Raw genomic sequence first — 22,068 nt, 5'->3', positions numbered from 1 at the left:
AGGTCAGGAGCCCGCTGTGCTGTGCTCTGTGTCACCCCCCCCCCCCCCCCCGGGCTCCGTTTCTTTTCCTTATGCACCCATATCCTCCGCGATTCTTAATAGTGATGTGTGTTTTCTTCAGCTCCCTTAGCTTTTCTTAATGACCCTATACATTATGCATCGGTGCCATTATCCTCTGTGGAAATAAGATCCCTCAGAATGAGCCATTTATAAGCTGCTTTACATTTTGTTTTAGAGGGAACTCGAATAACATAAGATGTAGATAATAGGTGGGAAACAGAGATTCAGCGATGAACCCCACTTCTGTTATTTCTGTGGTCATATTGCATCGAAAGATTGGGTGAAAGTACTGTCCAAAGGGGCGACCACAGTGACTGTGACATCCACCGATGTGCCTGTGTGTCTGTGGTGTGAATTCTAAGATGCTCATTGGGAGTATTTGCTTCCTCAGTTGTCACCCTGTCTCGCTAACTTATTCCCTGACTGACTGGGCCACCCTTGGCATGTCTCATCACAACAGGGCATGACTAGCATGTTAATAACACAAACTGTCATCATTTGTTTTGGGTTTATTTTTTTACGCAGTGTGATGCTCCTCCAGCTCCATATAAGTGTGTTTTCAGGTTTAGCTATGCAGAGCAGCAGCCAAGCATATGCTGCACATCTAAACAGGAAACTGTTTTGACAGTCGGGTCTAACAGACAACAGACCATTTGGAGACAAACAACAAAGTAATATTAGCTGCCATGTATGTTTACCAAAATGACTTAATATTGTCATGAAATGTTTAGAAACTCATTTAGCTGCCCGCTAGGAGTTGAAGGAAAAACAATGCAGCTTTGTAAAAATATTTGATATTCTTACATATATGATCAATCATTCTTTACCCTTATAATCAAGATCTGAGATCATAAGCAATTCAACTTATTCAAAATCCAATTATTTTCATTTTTCATGTGTTGTCTTTGTAAAGTATTTATTTCTTATGTCTGTCCATTACTGTAATATTTCAATATTATCAGCTACTAATGTCTATGACATCATTAGCCTAGTCAACCTTACTGTCAACATGTCTGTGTCCGTGGTTGGGGTTAAACATTTTGGTCATCTTTAAAGGGGATATTATGGAAATATCAGTTTCTGAAGGCTCTTTAACATGTATTTAGGTGTTTGTCTTGCTTTTGACAAAAAAGAATTGACAAAAAAATCAGTAATTTTCAGGCTCCCTAGGTTGAAATCCATGTGGTTTTATGAGCTGTTCCCTCAGTTGTCTTCCAGTGATGTAACTAGGTTTCAAGTTTGCATAATACCACCCCTACATGGTACCAGTAGAAGGGGCGGGGCAAGCAGTGGCTGGTTTGTATTTAAAGGGACAGACACTGAAACCAGTCGTTCTGAACAGGGCTGTTTAGAGAGGATGAAAAGAGCTGTGATGTTTGATCCTTGGGGGATTTTGACCAAAGCATGACACAGACATGTCTTTAAGACACCTGGGAACTATTTTAATTTGTGGAAAAGGGGCAGAATATGTCTCCTTTAAAATGTCCACACCGATCATCCCCGTGAACAAATTAACAAGTCAACACATCCACTTTAACCTGATTTATAAATGGTCCACACTCTGCTGCTTTATTCTTATTCACATCTTGTTGATGTTAATAATATGTAAATGTATTTACTAACAGTATAAAATCATGCATGTGGAAAAGGGATAATCTGCAGTGTGTGTTATTATAGGAACTCTTAAGGCTCTGCTGGGATCTGATGCGCTGAAAAACATTAAGTCCCCATAACAAATGATGTGTCCTTGATGTTCTCTCTCTGTTTGCCTCATTACTATACCACACTAAGCTCCGCTCAGTGCACACACTGTATGGACTGTGTCCTTAAGATGTGCCATTTTTTGTTGTAATACTTGTTTTTATATAAGCCTAAAGTGTGCCTTTGTTCGGACACATGTCACCCAGGTCTGGTCATGGTTGTCATTTGTATGTAAGGCATGATGTGCCTGCAGTGTCCATGTGAGTGGATGAGAAACTGTTTGTGTCTGTGCCAGCATCACTTAGAGCCTTCTATCCAAAACAATTGAATTGCTTTGATATTTACCAGGATAACAGAGATTTGCTTCAGGGACTTTTAATTTCTGAATTCTCATTTCCTGACCAACTCACATACTCTGTACCTTACCAAAACATGCAAACACTCTGTTACAGTTGTGTACTTGTCATACTTGCTGTAGCATATTTTGTAAAATCCTGCTGTTTACATATGCAACACACATAATTCAAATCTTGTCTTTCCATTCTTAAACATGTCTGTCTGTTTATGTGTGTATTCAGATGTGTGATTGCATGCATTCGCTGTCGTGCATTCACAAGTGTAATTTTATGACAGCAAGTCCATTAATTTATCTTGTGCTACAAGTTGAGATATGAAAACTCTAAGACACAAAGAGACAGAGCTGAATGACAGGCCTGCGGTTTAATTGCGCTCTGTGTAAGCCAAACCAGCGTGCAGTGAAGCATACTGATACAGACCTAATGGAACTAATGACTTTGTTTTTGTTGAGCTACTTCAAGCAGAAACATCACTCTTGCTGTTAAATCGGTTTTAGGTGAAACATACATAGCAGGGATATGGACAGACAGGGAAATGATGCTGCAGTGGGAGAGACATTTAGGTTTCTGGATCAATTTAAAGTAAATATTCCATTTTATTTGTATAACACACATTACTATCTGTTTATAAAGGGTCTCACTCAGTAATTCTCCTTCCTTTTTTGTGATCAAATGTTTTTTATTTATATTTTATATTTTCTTTTTCATTTGCAGTAGTGACATCAACTGTTATGTCAAATAAGCATTACAACACATACAGTACTTACATATACCCCCCACCCACCCTTCGGACCTTAACCATTTAATGGACAGAAAAGTTACTTTCTGTCCAGTAATTTTCCTTCCTGTTGACGGTGCTTTACTACCATGTCAGGCATCGGCGTGTAGTCATGTATGTAATCTCTCATTTTAATGGAGGATATCTCATCATTCTGTGATGAAGCACTCAACATGCAACAGTGAAACCCGAGTTGAAAGAGTGCGCTGTTGGATAATGTCAGGGGGGGACGGCTCAGTGCTAATAAGCCAAGAGACATCCTAAGTTTGTGCCAAGAGTGCTATTGATTTCATCACTTGTAGAGTTGAAGAGGAGAGAGGGATACTTTAGCTCTCCTGAACAAGGAAAGTAATTGGGTGAACTGACCTTGCAGAGATCAGGGAGAGAGAAAGAGGCAGAGCCAGACAGAGAGTGACTGAGACAGTGTGGTGAGAGAGTGAAAGTGATCCTGAGAAAAAGGAAAGATGGAGAGAGTGGGAGAGAAAGAGACGGAGACAGATTGATGCATGAGTCTTATAGTAATGACGTTCATATTTTCTGTAACTCACCTTGAGCTTAACAGGCTCAGAATACCTACACCATGTTTGTAATGTGCATAGTGAAGTGACACAGTGTGTTTTTCTTCTTTATTGATTCTGTCTGACAATTAGCAGAGGTTTTGTTGACGAACCACAACCTGCAACTGAATCACTGCATTTTGATGCTTATAAAGGCTGAAACAGTTTTTTTTTATTTAATCAAATATTTGTTGGATTATTTATGATCACTTTTGCGTCTCCAAAAACACCATCCCTCTCTGTCTTGGGAGTTTTTGCAGCAAACGCATTGTCAAAAGTTGTCAATTCCCAATATTCATCACTATTTATCATGATGCACCTGTTCTCTCCACAACACACCTATTACCCTTCTATTATAAAAGTTGTCTTAAGTGTACTACTGTGCAACTCATAAAGGCTCTCTTTGCTTAAATTGCTTCAGAGTGAAAATAACATCAAGTGTATCCTTGAATATAATAAAATGGAAATGTACTTGCTGGTATTTAATGATGACTGAGTGGGGAATTCAGATAAATTCAGTCTACCTGTCATCAATCTCAGAAAAAATTAATACCTACCTTAGATGATAAAAAAAATCTCACCTGAAGGTTCATTTAGTAGCTCTACTGGAACTTTGGGTCCCGTCACATGATCAGCTGATTAGGTCCAGTTTTGGATTGCAGATATTATTATTTATTAATTTATTTTTAAACAATAATTTGTATTTTTGTTGAATATATCTGAATCGTGTTTTTGCGTAGTGCAACACAGTGATGCAGAGTCGCCTCACAGCAAAAAGGTTTGAAACCTGTACTGTCAGCAGCCAGGATCTTTCTGTTATCGCTTTCAGACGGACACGGTTCTGGTTCTGGTTCTGGCTCTGGCTCTGGCTCTGGCTCTGGTTCCATCCTGCAGTCTCAGAACCGTGGTGCTTTCTGGTGAACCAGCCCGTGTTCACACCAGTTTAAGTGAGACCAAAGTGGGAGTACGTTACTCCGCGTTAGTCAGATGGATGTAAACACAACAGCAGCAACACTTTTTACTGTCTCAATCATCCTTATCAGTTTTTAAGTTTATGAATTATTTGGTCAGATGCTTCTGCAAGTTCAGCATACAACTTGTTCTTTCTTGCTTTCTAGCTTTTCTTGAAGTTCTGTAGACACCCAAATCGCCACCAGACATTTAGTTTCTTCAGCAGAGTTCTGCAAATTCTTATTCTCCAGATTGTCAGTTGCTGCCTTCTCCTCAAGAAGAGACACACCCTCTGATGATGTCACCGTTCGCAAGGAAAAAACAGTTGAGAACTGACTTTTCAGGTTTCGGTTTGATAGTGCCAGTCGGTTCAAAACTGGACTCGGGAACCAGAACGGGCACGGAGGGAGCCTTGCTGGTGTGTAACCCTTATGAGTGGAGAGGTGTGGGTCTCCCAGACATATCATTAGGTTAACTGGTTAATTAATCGCTCAGTCGCCTGGTTGCATTGACGTTTTAGCATTAAGGCAAACAAATACAAGTATTTGATTTTACATCATGTAAATCACCCATTTATACTCTGAATGTTAGCAGTGGAAAACTAAATCCTGTGTCATTTTTTGTGGTTAACGAATATTTCAATACATTTTCAACTCTGGTTTGTGTTTGTGACAGGTTATCTTTCCTCTGACCTGTTGTCTGATTCTAAGGTAACCGTGCAAACATAGGCACAGTCCTCTCTGGACTGCAGCCTACAGTGTGTTGACCCATAGTGCTGTTCTATAACAAGCAGAAGCAAGAAAACAAGAGATTTTTAATTCACTTGTATACAAGGAGCTACAAGAACTAATGATTGTCTCTACACACACACACACACACACACACACACACACACACACACACACACACACACACACATACACACATAGGCGTCCAGTGTGCAAAGAAAATACAACAAATAAATGTTCACTTTGGTCCCAGACTCCCAGCTCAGTCATTCATTTCACAGTATTTGCAGACAGAGACCAATTTCCTTTTATGTTATCTGGCTTGTCTGTTGTAGTCACAGTGTGAATGGTTTTAAGTTGGGGGGGTGTTTTCGTTTCCAAGTCCGACCGGGAAAAAACATTTAAAACCACAGATTGGCAGCCTGCACTCACAGTGTGAAAAGAAACTGGGTCATACTTTATTTTACTTAAGTGTGACCTGCTGTCGGTATCACCTGCTATTGGTCGTCCTCAGAGCTGGAATAATGAAGCAGGTGGATCACACAGAGCCTCAAGGTTGGAGATGAAAAGTAATTCAAAACAAATAGCTCTGAGGCAACAGTGTGATATTTCTTCCTCCCACCTTCACTTTGAAATCCCGTTTCAGTCTTTTATAGCCTATAAACTTCCACGCTTCCTTCTGTCTGGGTTTGTGTTTTCATGTCTTTTCCCTGTCTTTATCGTGCTTCCCTCACCACCAAACCGTTTTCCTGTTCCTTCTCCCTCCAAACCGTTAAACTTCTGCTGTCACAGTTCCCCTGTGTTTGCTGCAGAGACAGTCCAAGCAAAAGATTTAATTTGGCAGACTGTATACCTCACAGCACACGGCTGCAGATAAAGAAAACATTATTTTAAAGGAGGTAGCGCAACACAGAAACAAGGCCCCTTGGGTCGGTGGGAGACTGTGTGGCTGATAGGGAAATATTGATCGACAGAAGCAGATCTTCATACGGACATACGGTAATTTCCTCACGGTTATCTGATACTGTATGTCACATGTGTGTTCTTTCTATATTCAGGCCTTATCTTTATTTTTATATCCCTTACACTTCCCATCCATATGTGATGTAGTTAAGCATCATTAATTCAGGGAGGGAATTCAATACAAATTCAATTCCATCTAGATGTTTATAGATTAATGAAAACTGCAGCAGATATTCCAGTACAGTGATCAGTAATGTCTCCCAGGTTTCCTCCCGTGTGCATGGGAGCTGTCTCTGTTTATCCATCACCGAGGTGCGGGCCGTACATGAGATAGATAGCCCACTAACACGCTCAGGCAAACGGCTGGGTTCCATTACTATTCCATTATCCCTCGTATTTTTCCTCGGGGGGCAGCGAAGGCATCTCATGCCGCAGGGTTATAAACTGCATTGTACAGGAAACCGCGCAGGGCCCGGCTTCATGCGAGGCTTCATGCGAGGCCACCTGTGGCTCCGGCGCACACGCTGGATTCTTCTATCGCCTCCATCGAGAGGCTGCACAAGACCAGACCATGCAGAACCAGTGTGCCGTCGCAGGCACTTTGAGCTGCAGGATTATCTTGTGTAATCCTTGGAGAGCGAGAAGGGGAGGGAGTGGGAGAGGGGGGGGTGAAGCGAGGAAGACTTTGCGACACATGTTATATCGTACACCTCGACTCTGTCTAGGAATTCACTATCCCGTGCGCGCCACGCTCACAGGCACAGTGTCATACACATTTCTGCAGAGCATGCCCTCTTTTGTTCTCACTGTTTAGTTTTACACACACACACACACACACACACACACACACACACACCTATGCAGGGAAAAACTGAAGGGCTGTGCAAGTGTTCTTCTGGTGTGACACGAGCAAACATGAGACACTAGAGTTATTATATAATATTATATTGACATGACTCACTATTGTCTTCAGTCACCTCCATTGACAGTTGATGTGATTGTGTTTTTTCACACCTTTTTTGTGTTACTCTGTGAATATATCCTCACTTCCGTCCATGAATGATGAATAATGTTTAAACAGCTTGTTTACAGCAAGTTTAATGACTTCATCCACAGCTGCAAAACAGTCATTTATCATGTTTATTAGAAATGCCACTTCCACTTCCTCTCTTTTTCTTTCTCTCTCACGTCTTCTTTTAATCTCATTAATCCTCTCCATCATTCCTGAAGACTTGATCTTGTGCATTAAAGGTTGAGTCTGGAGTTTTTAGCCCAAAAATAAATGCTAGACTTATACAAATGAAATCTGTCTTAATCATCACCTATGGGTCTTGTGTGGTGGTGGCTGTGTCTGCAGCGTCCCCTCCCCACGCCTGGATTTTGGTCTTTTGGTTTGTTTTGTTTTGCACAGGGACGTTTCTGTGTGGAGAGCGAGAGAGTCTGTGTTTTCTCTCCAGCCAATGACGGAGCTCAGGTGAAGCTACGTGCAGAAGAGTAGGAGGGTTCAAGGGCTGCTAGCCCTGCTAGCTCTCCCTGATGCTAACGAGTGCTAGCAGCTAGCACGTCTCTCTCTCTCAGCAGCAGCAGTCAGGACCGCAAAGAAAAAGAAATACAGTCTGAGTGAAGCGCTGGAGCCGCGGACCGATTCCCGACCGTCACTGACAGCTAAAGCCTGGACTGGTAACAACTATGAGGGCCGTTGTGGTGAGCTAGCTCAATGCTAACTTCAGCTAGCAGTAGCGGTTAGCATCCACCACTAACACCGTCTTCCCAGCTCACCACAAAAACATAACACAGAGGCGTTGGTGACGGTCGGCTATGGGCCCACGGCTCCAGTGCTTCACTCAGACTGGATTTCCTTTCCTCTGTGGTCCTGACAACTGCTGCTGCTGCTGCTGCTGCTGCTGCTGTCTGGGGCAGGAGGCTGCACAGCAGAGCCTGAGAGGAGGGGCCCAGTCTGAATGTTTTGTTTACAAACTGCAACAAACCTCCAGACTCTACCTTTAAACCAACGGCAGTGTCGTCCCAAACCACACGAGCCATAGCACAGTCTCCCTCTGCCTCCTCCAGTAATTATTTGTTAATCTGAGACTATGTCCACACGAGCCCGGGTATTTTTGAAACCGGAGTTTTGCTCCGCGTCCACACGAGTGGTGTAATAAAAACACTCCGTACACACGCAACCGTGGAATCCGCTACCAAGTGACGCAATGCACGTGTGGAAGGCTGTTTTAACCAATCAAAATACAGTGGAAACCGCTTATGGATCAAAAGGCTTGGGACGGAATTCCTATACAAATGCTGTTTAAATAATTAGTTATCAAGAAATCCGCTTATAGTGTTCATGTTTGGTCATTTTATGGATGTAAACATGCGCAAAAACAATTTCAAAACTACGTGCAGCCTTAGCTATTTATTATTTATTTTCGGCGGTGTCCCCTTGACGTGCACTGCTGCAGCAGCCTGCACATGTTGCTGCGCTGTGTCTTGACTCTTGTGCTGTGTGCACATAGGTGTGTGCATCACCTGGCTGGCTGAGACATGGCTGTCGGTGCGGCGCAACTCTTTATCACTGGCTGTTGTGTTGTCTGTCAAAACATGGATGAATGAAACATATCCACTTTATATCGACCGCGGACGTCACAAATAAATGTTCGGCTTTTGGCTCGTTCCGTTCATCTCCGCATAGGCTCTTTTTATCACTGCATGACAGCAGTGCGACCCCAACCCCCCCCCCCCCTCCGGTCTGACAGTGACATAGGCGCTATTGCCTGTTCATTCATGAAAATCATCCCGATCAAACAAGGTGGGGAATAAGAAACTGCGGCGCTACTGTAGTAGTTCTGTAATTTTAAAAACACACTGGCAGCGGCCCAGCTGATCTGTAGCATCACTTGTTACTGTAAATGATGCTGTGTGGTCTGTGATTGAGGGTGAGTTTGGAGCTGACAAGAGGATCGCCCTGACGACCGTTTCGTTATATTTTTCTCATCGAAAAACTATACAAATAGCATTTAGATGATGTAAAAAAAGTTTTAAAAAAAGTGATAAAAATCCACTTTGTCACCTCCATTTTTGCGAGCTCACGTCAACTTACTGCAAACCGCTGCAAACAACCTCTGCAGCTGGCAGTGTTTACATCAGCACGTGTGCAGCTATGACGTAAACGAGAAAAACAATCACGGTTGCAGTGTCCACACGCACCCGGTGAAACCAACCCCGGCCCAAAACCCCACCCTGGACTCCGGTTTCTAAAAACCACGGTTTCAGGGTTCCAAAAGCGTGGTTGCGTGTGGACAGGACATACAACCGGGAACATATGTTCACGGTTTCAAAAATACCCGGGCTCGTGTGGACAAGGCCTCAGGATCAACACTAACACACCTGGAGATCAATGTAGCGCACAGACACGCACACACATGCACACAGAGTTACGGACACTTTAGAGCCAATAAAACAGATTATCTATGACCCAATCAATTGTGAGCCTGTGTGGAAAATCAATCATCACCTGTCCACGCTGAAGATTGTTGTTTCATGTGGTCACTGTTAATGAGACCTGACCTTTGACCCCCCCACACCTGAGTAATGGATGGCTTGAGGCCTCCTCAGAAAATGAAATGATGGTCATTTATCAATATGAGGAGGTCAAACAATCAACAAATTCACCTCCTACCTACCAGTCTTGTGCTCTGTTGTTTATTCACCTTCAACTAGAATGCTTGTAACAAACAGCTGACGGTAAAAAAACCTAAGTGTGTGTGTATCTACGGTTTCATTGTAGCTACAAATATTAGAATCAGCACGGCTGTAAAGTTTTCTCTGTGGTTCTCGTCTTCTCCGTCAGCCAGGCATCATCCGAGCTTAGTTGTTGAGGATTTGTACTGACAGTGAGAGGGTTTGTGTCTGTGTGAGTGTTGAGAAGCGTGTGCAACTCGCAGATATTCAGCCATGTGAGAGTAAGAGTGTGTTACTGTGTGTGCAGGCACCCCAGGATTGTTCCTTGTTACAGTTGTTTACTGAAGAGTCAAATTAATTAAGGAGGTTAACAGGCTAATAAGTGCAGGTTGCTTCACTGAGGATGTTTTTATATCATGTGTCTGGACCTGACACTGCGTGGAGCTGCCCTTTTACAGGAGATTAACCTTGTCAGATGAGTTCTCATCTAAATACTCAGTTTTGGTTTTGCAGAGGGTGGTGTCTCTTCTTGCGATAAGGATTTGTCTGAGGATTTGGGCGTTTCATCATCTCATTTTTTTATCATATTTGTTGATGTCTTCTTGTCCATATAAGGGACTTTTCTCCACCCTTGGTACTCCTTCCGGCTTTGTGCCGGTCACATGACACTGATATCTTCGGACAATGAGCTGCTCTATACAGATGGCTCTATTGGACATTACATGGACTTGATAGTTGATAGTTGATCTGTTAAATGCCTAGTCCAAGTCAGACATTTGCATTCTCACATACAGCTCTGGAAATGCCTAGATACATTAAGGGGTGCACAGCATATGTGAACACATTATGAATATCTGTGCTAGACTGTAAAAACTCCCAGGCCCAAAAAGCAAAGAGATGAAATCACAAAACAGTATTAATGAAGAGATTCAAATAATGGAGATATGAATTGCATATGATTTTCCTTTGTGCATTGAACTTGGAGCTGAGATAAGCACACAATAACGTCACAGAAAACATGTAAAATGTATATATTTATATTTACTAATATCCAATGTCGTAGCACTTCTAAACAAAGGGAAGTCTTCTAGGGATGGGGTGATCTATCATGTAAACAGGATTAGTATGCCACAGCTGATCAGATGTTTATGGTTCTCAACATTTTATAATCTAATTGAACACAGCGCTTGACAGTGATAGATAATATTGATGGGAAATAGAGATATATTACCTTTGTGGCATAAACTGTGAAGACATCTTTGCTGTGAAATGAAAGCTCCCATGAGCAATAGGTTTTACTAGCAATAATATTGACAGTATAAAAGAATTATGTGGCTTAAATAAGAAACAAGTGCAGACCTCACGGGCACCAAATCACGCCATAAACTTCTCAATAAAACTGGTTTTCACATGGGAGCTTTGTTTTCAGTGTGAGGACGTGTCTCTGTTGTTTATGCTGTAGGTCTCTGTGTGCAGCACCCTGACCTGCTGAACCATCTGTGGCTCTGAATGGCTTTTCTGAGCGGCTCATTCGTGGTTAGCTAATGCTAATAACAAAATCATGACGCAGAAAATTGTGCTCACGTTGTCATTTCTCTTCCCTGGAGGCTCCAGGGTGGAATAATGTGACATTTCCGACTATACCGCCATTATGACTCTGTCCCATCTCTAACTTTGACACACCTGCCCTGCTGACTGCTGCACCCTCGGTGGACCTGGCAATGCATACTTCATTTGAGTGGAAAGGGCAAGTGGAATGAGGCGATTGTTATTCATACTACTTTTTGCATAATATTCATGACTTCATTATTCATGGAGTCAGTTCTTCATGTATAATGTGGTACGTATGGTGCATGCAGCAGAATGCAGTTGTGCCATCCAGTTGAGCAGTGTACCTGCCTCACAGGCCAGGAGTCAGCCCTGTCATGCGCTGCACAAGGGAAGGTCTATACATTTAGTATTTCAACTGTGTTGCAGTTCATATTAAAATAATAACAAGTTTTGAAACAAATTTTTAGGGTCAAATTCTCCTTGGGTTAGGGTTACGGGGTATGTGTGTGTGTGTGTGTGTGTAGAGTCCTGGTTATTTTTTCACTTGTTTGAAACCATATTTTATATACTATATTTTATATATTATACTGCATGTTTTATTATTATTATTATTTTTTATCAAAATGTGTCATGGTGGGGCCCATTTTTCTGTTGTAACAAACTCAGAACTCACATATTTTTCTCTGTTTAACCACTCTCCAAGTGCATGCTGGGATAAGACATTTTCATAACCCAATATAGCATAGCAACACTACACTGATAAAAAGAAATACAAAAAAACAGACATCCATGTAAAAATATGTCAGTGGGACAAGTGGCATGAATATCCAATCTTACAACACAAGATATATCCACAGGACTATAACATCATTCATAATATGTGTGTGTGGTTATAGTTAGACACTAGGTTAGTAAAAGCTTGTCATTTGGTTTAGTACAGAAAGAAAAGAAGGAAAGTTATTCAACTAAAACCATAATCACTTTAGCTTTAACTACAGTGCTTTTGTTACATAAGTCTAACTACAGGTGGGGACTCAGGTGTCTGCTATGATAGTCACACATCGGTCCTATGGAACATCTTTGTTGTTGTAGTAATTTATCGTTATAGCTGCAAACTGTGCACAGAGTAGAGATGGAAATAATACACCATTTCTTCTTCATTTGTCTCTGGAGCCATTATCGTGCTCATCCTCCATGCATGTCCAATAGGAGAATTATGTGGATGGACGTCATTTCAGGACTAAGATGAAACAGCTGTGTGGTCGTTTCTGCACAAAACTGGCATTTTAGAATTTTAACCAGGCAAAGCGTTTAGAAACACCTCCTGTAATCTTCATCTCTTCTCCCCAGCATAGCAGAAGCAGCAAATAACCCTGAAAGATGTACGCTTTCTGAGAGAAAGCAACATGTTGTTAATATGAGGAATTCTAATAAACACATGTCAATTTGAAATCTAATGATTTGGGCTGCTACCGTCTCATTTCTGTGTGACAGTTTAGCCACTGTTTCCCCATTATCTAGCAGATAACATTACTGGTTGTTACAGTGAACAAAAATGATTCCAGGACAAAGGCACATCTCCCTCAAAGTCACACACGTACAAATAAAACAAAGGATACAAATACGCATACATCTTTGTTTTTCACTTTGATTTTTCAAAAAAATATGTCTGTCAAACCTAAACCACCTCCTCTGCTCTGTTTGCTTTGTCTTAGGAAATCATTTTTCATTTTTTGCATCATTCTGTTACTGACAGAGGGGAATGGTGTCAGGGGGATGAGATGGATGGATAGAGTGGAATAGAAAACAGAAGAGGGGAATGAACTCCTGACCCTCAGGGTAAGGCTAGATGGAAGCAGCTCAACCAGAAACCATGAGAAAGACATTTCTAAATGCAATTCTCTGATGAAATATAAATCTGCTTGTGTCAAAGGAAAAAATGTCCTTGGGAAAGATATAGTTACTTTTGCATTTTACATATTTTAGCCATTCTAGCAAAGTGACTTTGGTCTTTAGTCAACACCGTACTTCAGTATTCTGAAAAATACCAAAATGATGCCATTTGTGGCCTCCAGAGGATGAAGCCTACTGATTTAGTTCAATCCCTGACTTTTCGTCCGCTACCCTGTAGAACTACAGTACCACAAGTTTGACATTTTTGACCACCTCCAGAACCGAACCATATCTCAAAGGCTATTGGATGGGTCGATATTTTGTACAATTGATCTCAACACGCAGTTGAGATGGATTGGCCATATAAAAGTACAGATCAACAAAACACTTAGATATTCATGGTCCCCAAAGTGAATCCTGATGACTTTGATTGTCCATTGTCTTTTCCTTCGTGACAGTATTTTTTTTTCTTAATTATTATTACCGTATTGACCCGAATATAAGACGATATTTTTTCCGTCAAAAAAAGTCTGAAAAAGACGGGTCGTCTTATATTCGGGGTCTAGATATTTATATATGCAAATCAGCGGGTGACATCAAACAACGTCTGTCCAAGCAAGTCAGGGCTTTTCTTCCTCTCACACTCACACACACCAGTGACCTGCAGAGATGCAGCTGCATCTGAGAGGATGATCGCGCGTGTGTGCGCCAAGTGTGTGTGTGTGTTGCCCCTTGGCCACACAGCAGAGCGCTGCCACACAGTTACAGCTCAACTCGACTCGGTTTAGGTCCTTTTAATCGCAGCTGACTCCTTCACAGTTCCTCCGGGGGCGGGGTCGTCATATCACAGCGGCTACGGCCGCGTTGTCGCCGGGGACAGGGACACACCGGACACACCGGACACGGAGGCGTCGAATAGCTGCGAAGCGCCGAGAAGCTGAGCCAGTTTCCTTTCGGGGCTCATGTTAAACGATTGTGTCGTTCACACCAGACGTCCTGCAGCAATCGTTTCGGTGTCTGGTCTATTTTGTGCGCGAGCTGCGAGCGATGGCGTCAAGCCGGCAGGCCAAACAAAGAAACACGAGAGAATCCGCTCAAAATCAAAACAATTTTCAAAATAAAACACCGCAATTGATGCGTGTGCCTTTTTGTGTAAACGCAAGAGAGATGGACACACACCTACACACATTCAGAGAGATCAGTGGGCGCTACAATCTACCAGAACGCTATTTCACAGATACTGAAAACATGATTTAAAAAAGATTAATTTTTTCTTTGATTTTGTCTGAAAAGGGTATTTTTCCAAAGACAGGTCTTGAAAAAGGGGGGTCGTCTTATATTCAGGGTCGTCTTATATTCGGGTCAATACGGTATTTAAAAACTGATTATCTAAACTTTGTTGGGGTTTGCACCAAACAATTATGTCCCTTTACATCAGGGTTGTCTCAGTTCTTTCTGACTCAATTACACAAGGGGCAAAAATTAAAAGTATGTCACGGGCCAAGCATGAAAACTGTACTGTGATTTCAGAAGAGGGTGTAAAAAAATACCAGAACAAAACACATATTTAACATGGTTTTTCTCCTGTGTCATTTTCTCCATGCCCGACAATCCTTGTCTTGTTTGGAGTTCGGTCCTGAGCTGAGTGGAGCTGTGCATCAGTGAGACGATAATGTGCTGATTGGTTGTCAACGCTTGTCAGTCTATTGCTTGGTCATGACTGTACAGTAGCTTTTGCAGTGTATTATGGGATTTGTAGTGTGAGTAATGTGAGCGCGGGCTGTTAATAATAGAAATATAAAATTTTCTCATGAGCCACATACAATTGTACGGCAGGCTGGATCTGGCCCCCGGGTCTTGAGTTTGACGTATGCTTTACATCTTAAAGGGATAGTTCAACATTTTGGCAAATTGGCCCATTGCCATAATCCCTATAGTTTTAGGAGTAGGTTCTTTACCTTTAATTGTCGGTGCAAGCTATTTTTAGAATGGCAGAGCAGAGCCACAAGCTGCTCAGAGCTACGCTACGGAGGCTCATGGGATTCCTTGGTTTCCCTCATCAAACTCATCAAATACACAATCCAACAACTCCACAACGCTCTGGTGGACAAGTTGTGACCTGCACATTCACCACGCTATGAGATAATAACGGAACGTTACGAGACAGAGTTGTTTTCGAGGTAAATTCATGTAAAACCGCTGATGCACGTTCCCGTCGGGGGCAGTTTTTCGGCAAGCAGTCTCTGCATTTGCCTCGACAACAACTCCGTCTCGTCTTTGTGCTGCTTAGAAAATGTTAGCATGCGAAACTAAGATGATGAACATGATGAACGTTAGGCCTGGTGAACATCAGCATGTTTGCATTCTCATTGAACAAATGTGAACATGCTGACTCAATGCTTTTAAAGCCTAACACAAAAATGCAAGCTGAAAGGAGAACACATTTGGAGCTATCAATAAATAATTGCTCCTTATTCACTCCCTTTATCAGTCTTTCCACTCGTTCAAAATGTATTCCTGGTAGAGCTCCAACTTCCTATAACTTCTACATGTAGTTTTAGCCAAAGTCATCTGCAAAAAATGAGGAAAATACATGCATTGTAGCTTAGGACCAACTTGTGAATGCTTAAACTATGGGGTGAAAATAATAGAGCTGACCATCTGGTGGCACTGTTAGCAAGTAGGAAGTGCTATTCCCCCGATGAACCTAGCTACAGCTCCATTGTTTGAGTGTAATCTAAAGTGATGACTTCTCCTTTGCCTTGAATTGAAGCCTTTAATTGAACCAACAGCCACTGAATGAGCTAAAGAAAATGTTATTAAGAGTGGCTCTATTAAAGCGAGTATGTCTGACAAAGAGCATTATGGAAACCAGGAACCAGGTGTATGCACGTGACCTGTGTGTGAGAGAGAGAGTGTGTGTATGTGTGTGTGTGCTTCACTCCGCTTTATCATGCAAGTGGAGCAGAGGCTGCTTCACAGAATGGATGGCTGCTGTCAGGCTGAGGAGAAGCGACAGATTGATAGGGGAAGGGAGAAAAAGAGGGTGAAAGACTTAGGTTGAGATGGTGTGAGGATTGTGAGACTGATGGCAGATGATGTGCAAGAGATGGAGTCTGCCGCTTGTCCATCCCTGCTGGAAGGAGAGAAGAGGTATGGAGAACCCTTGATAAATAAAAGGATGCAGTGATTGATTCAAGAATCGATTTTCCCCCTGCAACTGAGCCATCTGTGCTCCGTGTCTATCTTTTGACTTGTGTCCTAACTGCTGAAACAGAATCCTTCCTGGACTCTTTATTCATCAAATACCCTTGTAGTTAGATCCAGTTTCTCATTTGCCTGGCAGAAACCGCAATTCTTGTGTTGTAACATAACAGACACTGATAGAAAACATGACAAATTACATGGTGTTAGTCGCGCACTCCTTGCCTGAAGGTATGAACGTGACATTCAGTGAAATCCATTAGAGAACCCTTTATCCTTCACTGTCAGAGCTCAGCTTGCTGCACAATACAGACAGGAAGGTACCTGTCAGTGTTTTCATCTAGCGTCAAATCTTTGTGTACATCTCTCATGTCTTAAGTGCTTATAATGTGAGTATGTGTGTGTGTGTTTCAAGTTTTATCTCAGAAATGCAGCTTGAGCTTTTGTGCTTCAGAATGATTTTTGCACATTGAGGTTATTTTCAACCGCTCTCAATTCTTAAAAGGAACTGTTTTATTTGCTTTTCCTGCCCCAAGTGAAATAAGGAGATTGTTATCAGTCACGCGCCTGTGTGTGTGTTCAGTGTGGCTGAGGCTATGGTGCAATTAGCCTTGCTTAGTAATAGGGGCTTTCTATTAAAAACATATCTCACCACCTCAAAAGGCTAGCATATCTACTCAATGTGAACCTGTCACTCAACGTAATTTATGCACGAATTTGAAGCCTGAACAACCCCAGAGGCCGCCGGGGAACTGCAGCTTTTTGAACGCGGAAGTGGTCTTCACTTGGAGAACCCACAACTCCCCCCTTGGATCTGGCCCCCCTGAGCTCCGCCTCACGTGACCTCAAAGTACTAATGCTGTTGGTGCAGAGATCATTTCATGTTGACGTTGCCAACGTAACCAGATGTAAATATTTATATATTTTGGACCTATCAACATTTATAAAACAATTATTTCTACACTATAAAAAAAAAAAAAAATTAGTAAAATTAATTGTTTTACTCTGCACCCCTCTAGACGTTCTGTGATGTAGCCTATTATTTTTGAAAAATGAATCGTTTTGATGAAAAGTTGTAGCTATAACCTTTAAGTCCTTCAAATTGATGAATAACTTCATTTAGTTCACTGAGAAAGTCTGCTGGGTCTGTAGCTGGTTAGTGTAATTATTATAGGGTTTACTGAAAAATAGACCCAAATGCAGACAGAAACTGAAGTTGGGTAAAGGTGAGTGTAATTAGAAGAATTTAATGACTTACAAGCAGAAGTGCAAAAACTGAAGAACTGTCAGGAAAACAAAAGCTGAGAGACGTAAAACTCAGGAACAAAAATCAGGAGCACGACGAGAAGATGAACTGAACAGACGTACTAGTACACACAGAGGGGAGCAGCTAATGAGACACAGGTGTAAAACAGCAGGTAATCACAAAGGCAGGGAACAAACAAGGGCAGGAAGCAAATAGGCCAACCACCAGCACACAAGGAAAATCATTTCAAAATAAAACTAGAAATATGTCCAGTCGTTTTAGGGGCAGATCACTGAAGAGCTGCAGAAGGTCAGTGCAGTGCCCAAACAGTTCACAGTCCAGGCCAGGGTTCAAAGAAGTAAACTGCATCATCACCCAGATACTGACTTCAGCTCCAGCTGCAATAAACAACACCAAATGAAGGTATGCAGATCAATTAGTCAGGCCCTACATACTGTATATTAGAAGAAGCCCTTCCCAAAATTAACAAAAAAATAAGGAATTAGGTTGAAGAAGTTTCTGGGGACTTACGTCAGCGAGGACCTCACATGGTCAATCAGCACTGGTAGAAAAAATAAAAATAAACTCAGCAGCAGCTCTATTTCCTACAGACACTGAAAAAGAAGGGCCTGTCTGCAGAGCTGCAGTGTTGTAATATACTGTGGAACATCTGCCTCCACACAACTAACAACATCCTGAAAGATGTGACCTGGCCCTGTCATCCTGTTCTCTCTGCTGCCCTCTGGGAGGCGCTACAGAGCACTCCCAGCTCGCACCTCCAGACTCAACAACAGCTTTTATGCAGGAGTCATGACTGAGCTGAATAACATCAAACACTGCCCCCCCCCCCCCCTGCATCATGTTATGAACTATTGTGTTAAGCATCCAGCTATTCAGCTAACCTAAACAATTAATAATGGGACAATTTGTGCAATACTGTCAATCAGATGCTTTACATTTGTTATTCAGGCATGGCTCAGTAGATCTTGTTGTACTGCTTGTGCAATGACAGTAAAGTCTATTCTTCTGTTCTATTCTAAAGTCAGTTGACTACACTCTTCCTCGTGTGCAGTGTAGCTGTAGTGTTTTTTGGTGTAACAGCACTTGAACAGGGGACAAGTGTGTCAACAGTGTGTGCGCACTGTGAGGCTTTTTTTTTTTTTTTTTTTTTACATCTACAGCCAATTCCATCTGGAGCCAATAAGAACCTGCATCTATTATAGTAATTTGTCCTGGGCACAAATGCTGGTTGCATCCTCTTCCATTGACAACAAAAGCCCAATGTTAGCTGTTAGTGGCTATACTGTTAAATAGTGGTGATCACTTACTTTATGCATTATATTTTATGTTTATGTGCAGCTTTTCTAACTATTATTTCTCTTGTTGCTGTATTTAAAAAAAAAAAAGTTTTTACAGATACCTGTTGAATAATTTGTGGAATTTGTACAAAAAAGACGAAGAGGTTACAAGTACATCAACTCAGGATAATGAATGGGAGAAGAGACAAAGTGCTGAGGCTCTCCAGGACATACAATGATACACAGAGAGAAAAACAGTGGCACAAGCAACATCGTAACAAAGAAGATCCATGCAGGGAAAACTCAAGCCCTTGAATCTTTATGCTCTTCAGTTACCATTAAGCATTATATCTGAGGGAATTTAGCTTTAGAACCTCTGATGAGTATTTACCATAACATACTGTGCAAACATGAAACACTTTACAGTCCATCCTGTCTTGAACTGGCACTTCCCGCCCACCGAGCACTCACGCAGGTTTGCTGAAATGAGTTATGACGTGTGTGAGGGAGGCAGAGAGGACGAGGGATTTGGGAGGTCAGGCTGAGTTGAAGGCATCTTCATTGCCTGACGGAAAGCAAAGCCGCATCAGCATTCATGAATATATATATTTCCCTTTTTAAAGGGCTTGTCTTATCTGATCTACGCATCAAAATGTTCAAACAGGGACGTGGTCAGTGGTTATACTTGGGTTACACAATACTCTTAGACATAGACAAAAAGTGAATTGAAATTGTAAACATTCTGATGATGGAACCCTATAATTAGTTCCCATGTAATAGCCTACCTACAGTATGACCTCTGATTCATCTCCAGTATGGAAACAAAGCTGCAGCCTGGTCTTGGAGGCGACACCAGACAGCTCTCAGGGACAAATGAATTAAACCACAAGGCAGGAAAAAAAATAGCCAAGAGTGTTTTGGGGCCAAGAAGCAGTGGCTGAAGTGTTGGTGAGTGATTTAATATGCTAAATTGTAGAAGAGGGGTTGAATGGTTTGAGGGGGCAGGGGCAACAGGCAGGCTGTCAGAGGTGCTGATGGGCTGAAGGTTGTTAAAGCGCTTTGGCAGGTGTGTGGGTTAGCAGCGATTTGAATTGATGGGTCGGTCTGGCACGGGAGTCCTGAGGCACGAGAGGAGCCAGGTTGGTGAGGACGACAGGAAACAGCAGAGTGACACACGACCTGGCTGAGGAGAGGCAGAGGCCCAGTTCCAATCCGCCCCCTAAAGACTCAAACCCTGAACCCTCACTGACTGAAGTGACATCAGCTCTAAGTGACAGAGTGTGAGAGTGTGTGAGGGTCCAGATGCTGTAAACATGAATGGAACAGCACTTACCCACTCTCACAACACGTTACCTTGACAACAAAATGTTGTTGACTCTGGTCTTGTACCGATAATTTACCGTACTTTCAACACGCACAAGGTGTGTGAGAGACGCGGACTCAAAACAAAATGTTCCTGGATCAGATCTGATCAAATTATCATCAATAATCAGTCACAAACTGCACGTTAATACTGACAGGAAACTTCTTCTTTTTTTGTTGTTGCTCCTGTCCATTAACAATAAAGAGACCGGCGGAGCTCTCTGTCTATGTGTGTTAATTTACTTCTTTTCTTTTCTTTTTACTTCACAGCATCCCATGTGTTTGACTTCACAACGCTATGAACTGTGGGTAATTCATCGGTGCTGACTTACGGTAAGGGGGCAGTAAGGGCTCATTCACTGACTCACTGACTGATGATCTGACAACGGAACAGAACTCACACACTCACAGACTTCCCGTGGCGTGAACGCGCCTCTAAGTCAGTGAGTCCGTGAGGGGTCGGAGTGGAATTGGGCCAGAGAGGCTCAACTGTCAGTGCTGAGGTGATTGTCGACAGGTGTGGAGTCAGGAGAGGTACAGTCATGACGCACACACACACACACACACACTGAGACAAACAGGGGCAGAGGAAAGAAAAGGAAAATGGGGGGAACTCACAGAAAGACAGAGGGGCGTGTCCTGCTGTCCTGGTACCTGATACATACAGTAACCACTCACCAGGCGTTGTGACAGCACTTGTGAGAACTACACAGCAGCATACAAACATAAATGTTGTCAGTACACTAGTTGAGTCTCCAGAGGACAAACTAAATGATGTAGGGGGAGACAATACTCTGTTTACACCTGCGATGAGCAACAGGGACTCAGGCAGTGAGAGTGCCACAGCTGTCTTTGAACAGGAGAGAGCTGTTTATTCAAATGACAGCGAACAACCTTGGCAAAAAACTAAATCAAAGTCTGAGCAGACAATAGAAGCTTCCTGATGTAGCCAGTGTTTCAGTGCTGTGGAGAAGCACACACAAGGGGCGAGAAAGATTCACACCACGCCTCAGAAGTCTTTGTTTCCACTCTGACTTTGAGCACATTAGTGTGCGCACTATAAAGTCTCACTTTGTCTGTTCAGCCTCCCCGTGTAGCCGCTGAGCAATGTTTTCTGATTAATTCCCTTTTAAGCCTCAATTTCAAAACATTCTCACATGTACAAATGTTTTGTGTAAAGTCAAGTCTGAATCATCGGAAAGTAAAAGTGAAAGCAGACAATCAGCATACGATGCAGTGAGACGCTGAGTCACAGACCATCAAAATCCATCCTGTAATATTTAAAAACATGTTTCTTTCCTTTTTACAGCGCCTCAGACACTACAAATTCCCCAGAGGATGGAAGTAGCTGTCACAAGTCTAAGTGTCTCTTGTGATTCAACACTAGTATAAATAAACACGTGTGATGACCAAAACATTTCCCACAAAGCTCTTTACCCTTTTCAACAATTATTTCAAATCACAAATAATTCATATGATCATAGGCTAAGTTCTTACTCTGTGTATTCTAACCCAGTGTCACAGTTTGAATGGCTCATTTTTCACCGTAGTCAACAACAGCGAACCAGGGAGACTGATTTAAAATGAGTGCTTTTTTTTTTTTTAAAGACCATTATTCACATGTTGTTGAGTCACACCACTGTAAATGTCAGTGTAATAAAGAAACAACAGTGGCACAGCAGTAAACTCTTTATTTGTTCTTTTTGAATGTGCTCAAAGCAGAGTAAACACTTGTTCTTTTA

The sequence above is a fragment of the Trachurus japonicus genome, chromosome 1 (assembly GCF_045865225.1).
Source record: "Trachurus japonicus isolate A0001 chromosome 1, Traja_1.0".
Taxonomy (NCBI): domain Eukaryota; kingdom Metazoa; phylum Chordata; class Actinopteri; order Carangiformes; family Carangidae; genus Trachurus; species Trachurus japonicus.
Note: the sequence above shows the minus strand (reverse complement) of the source record.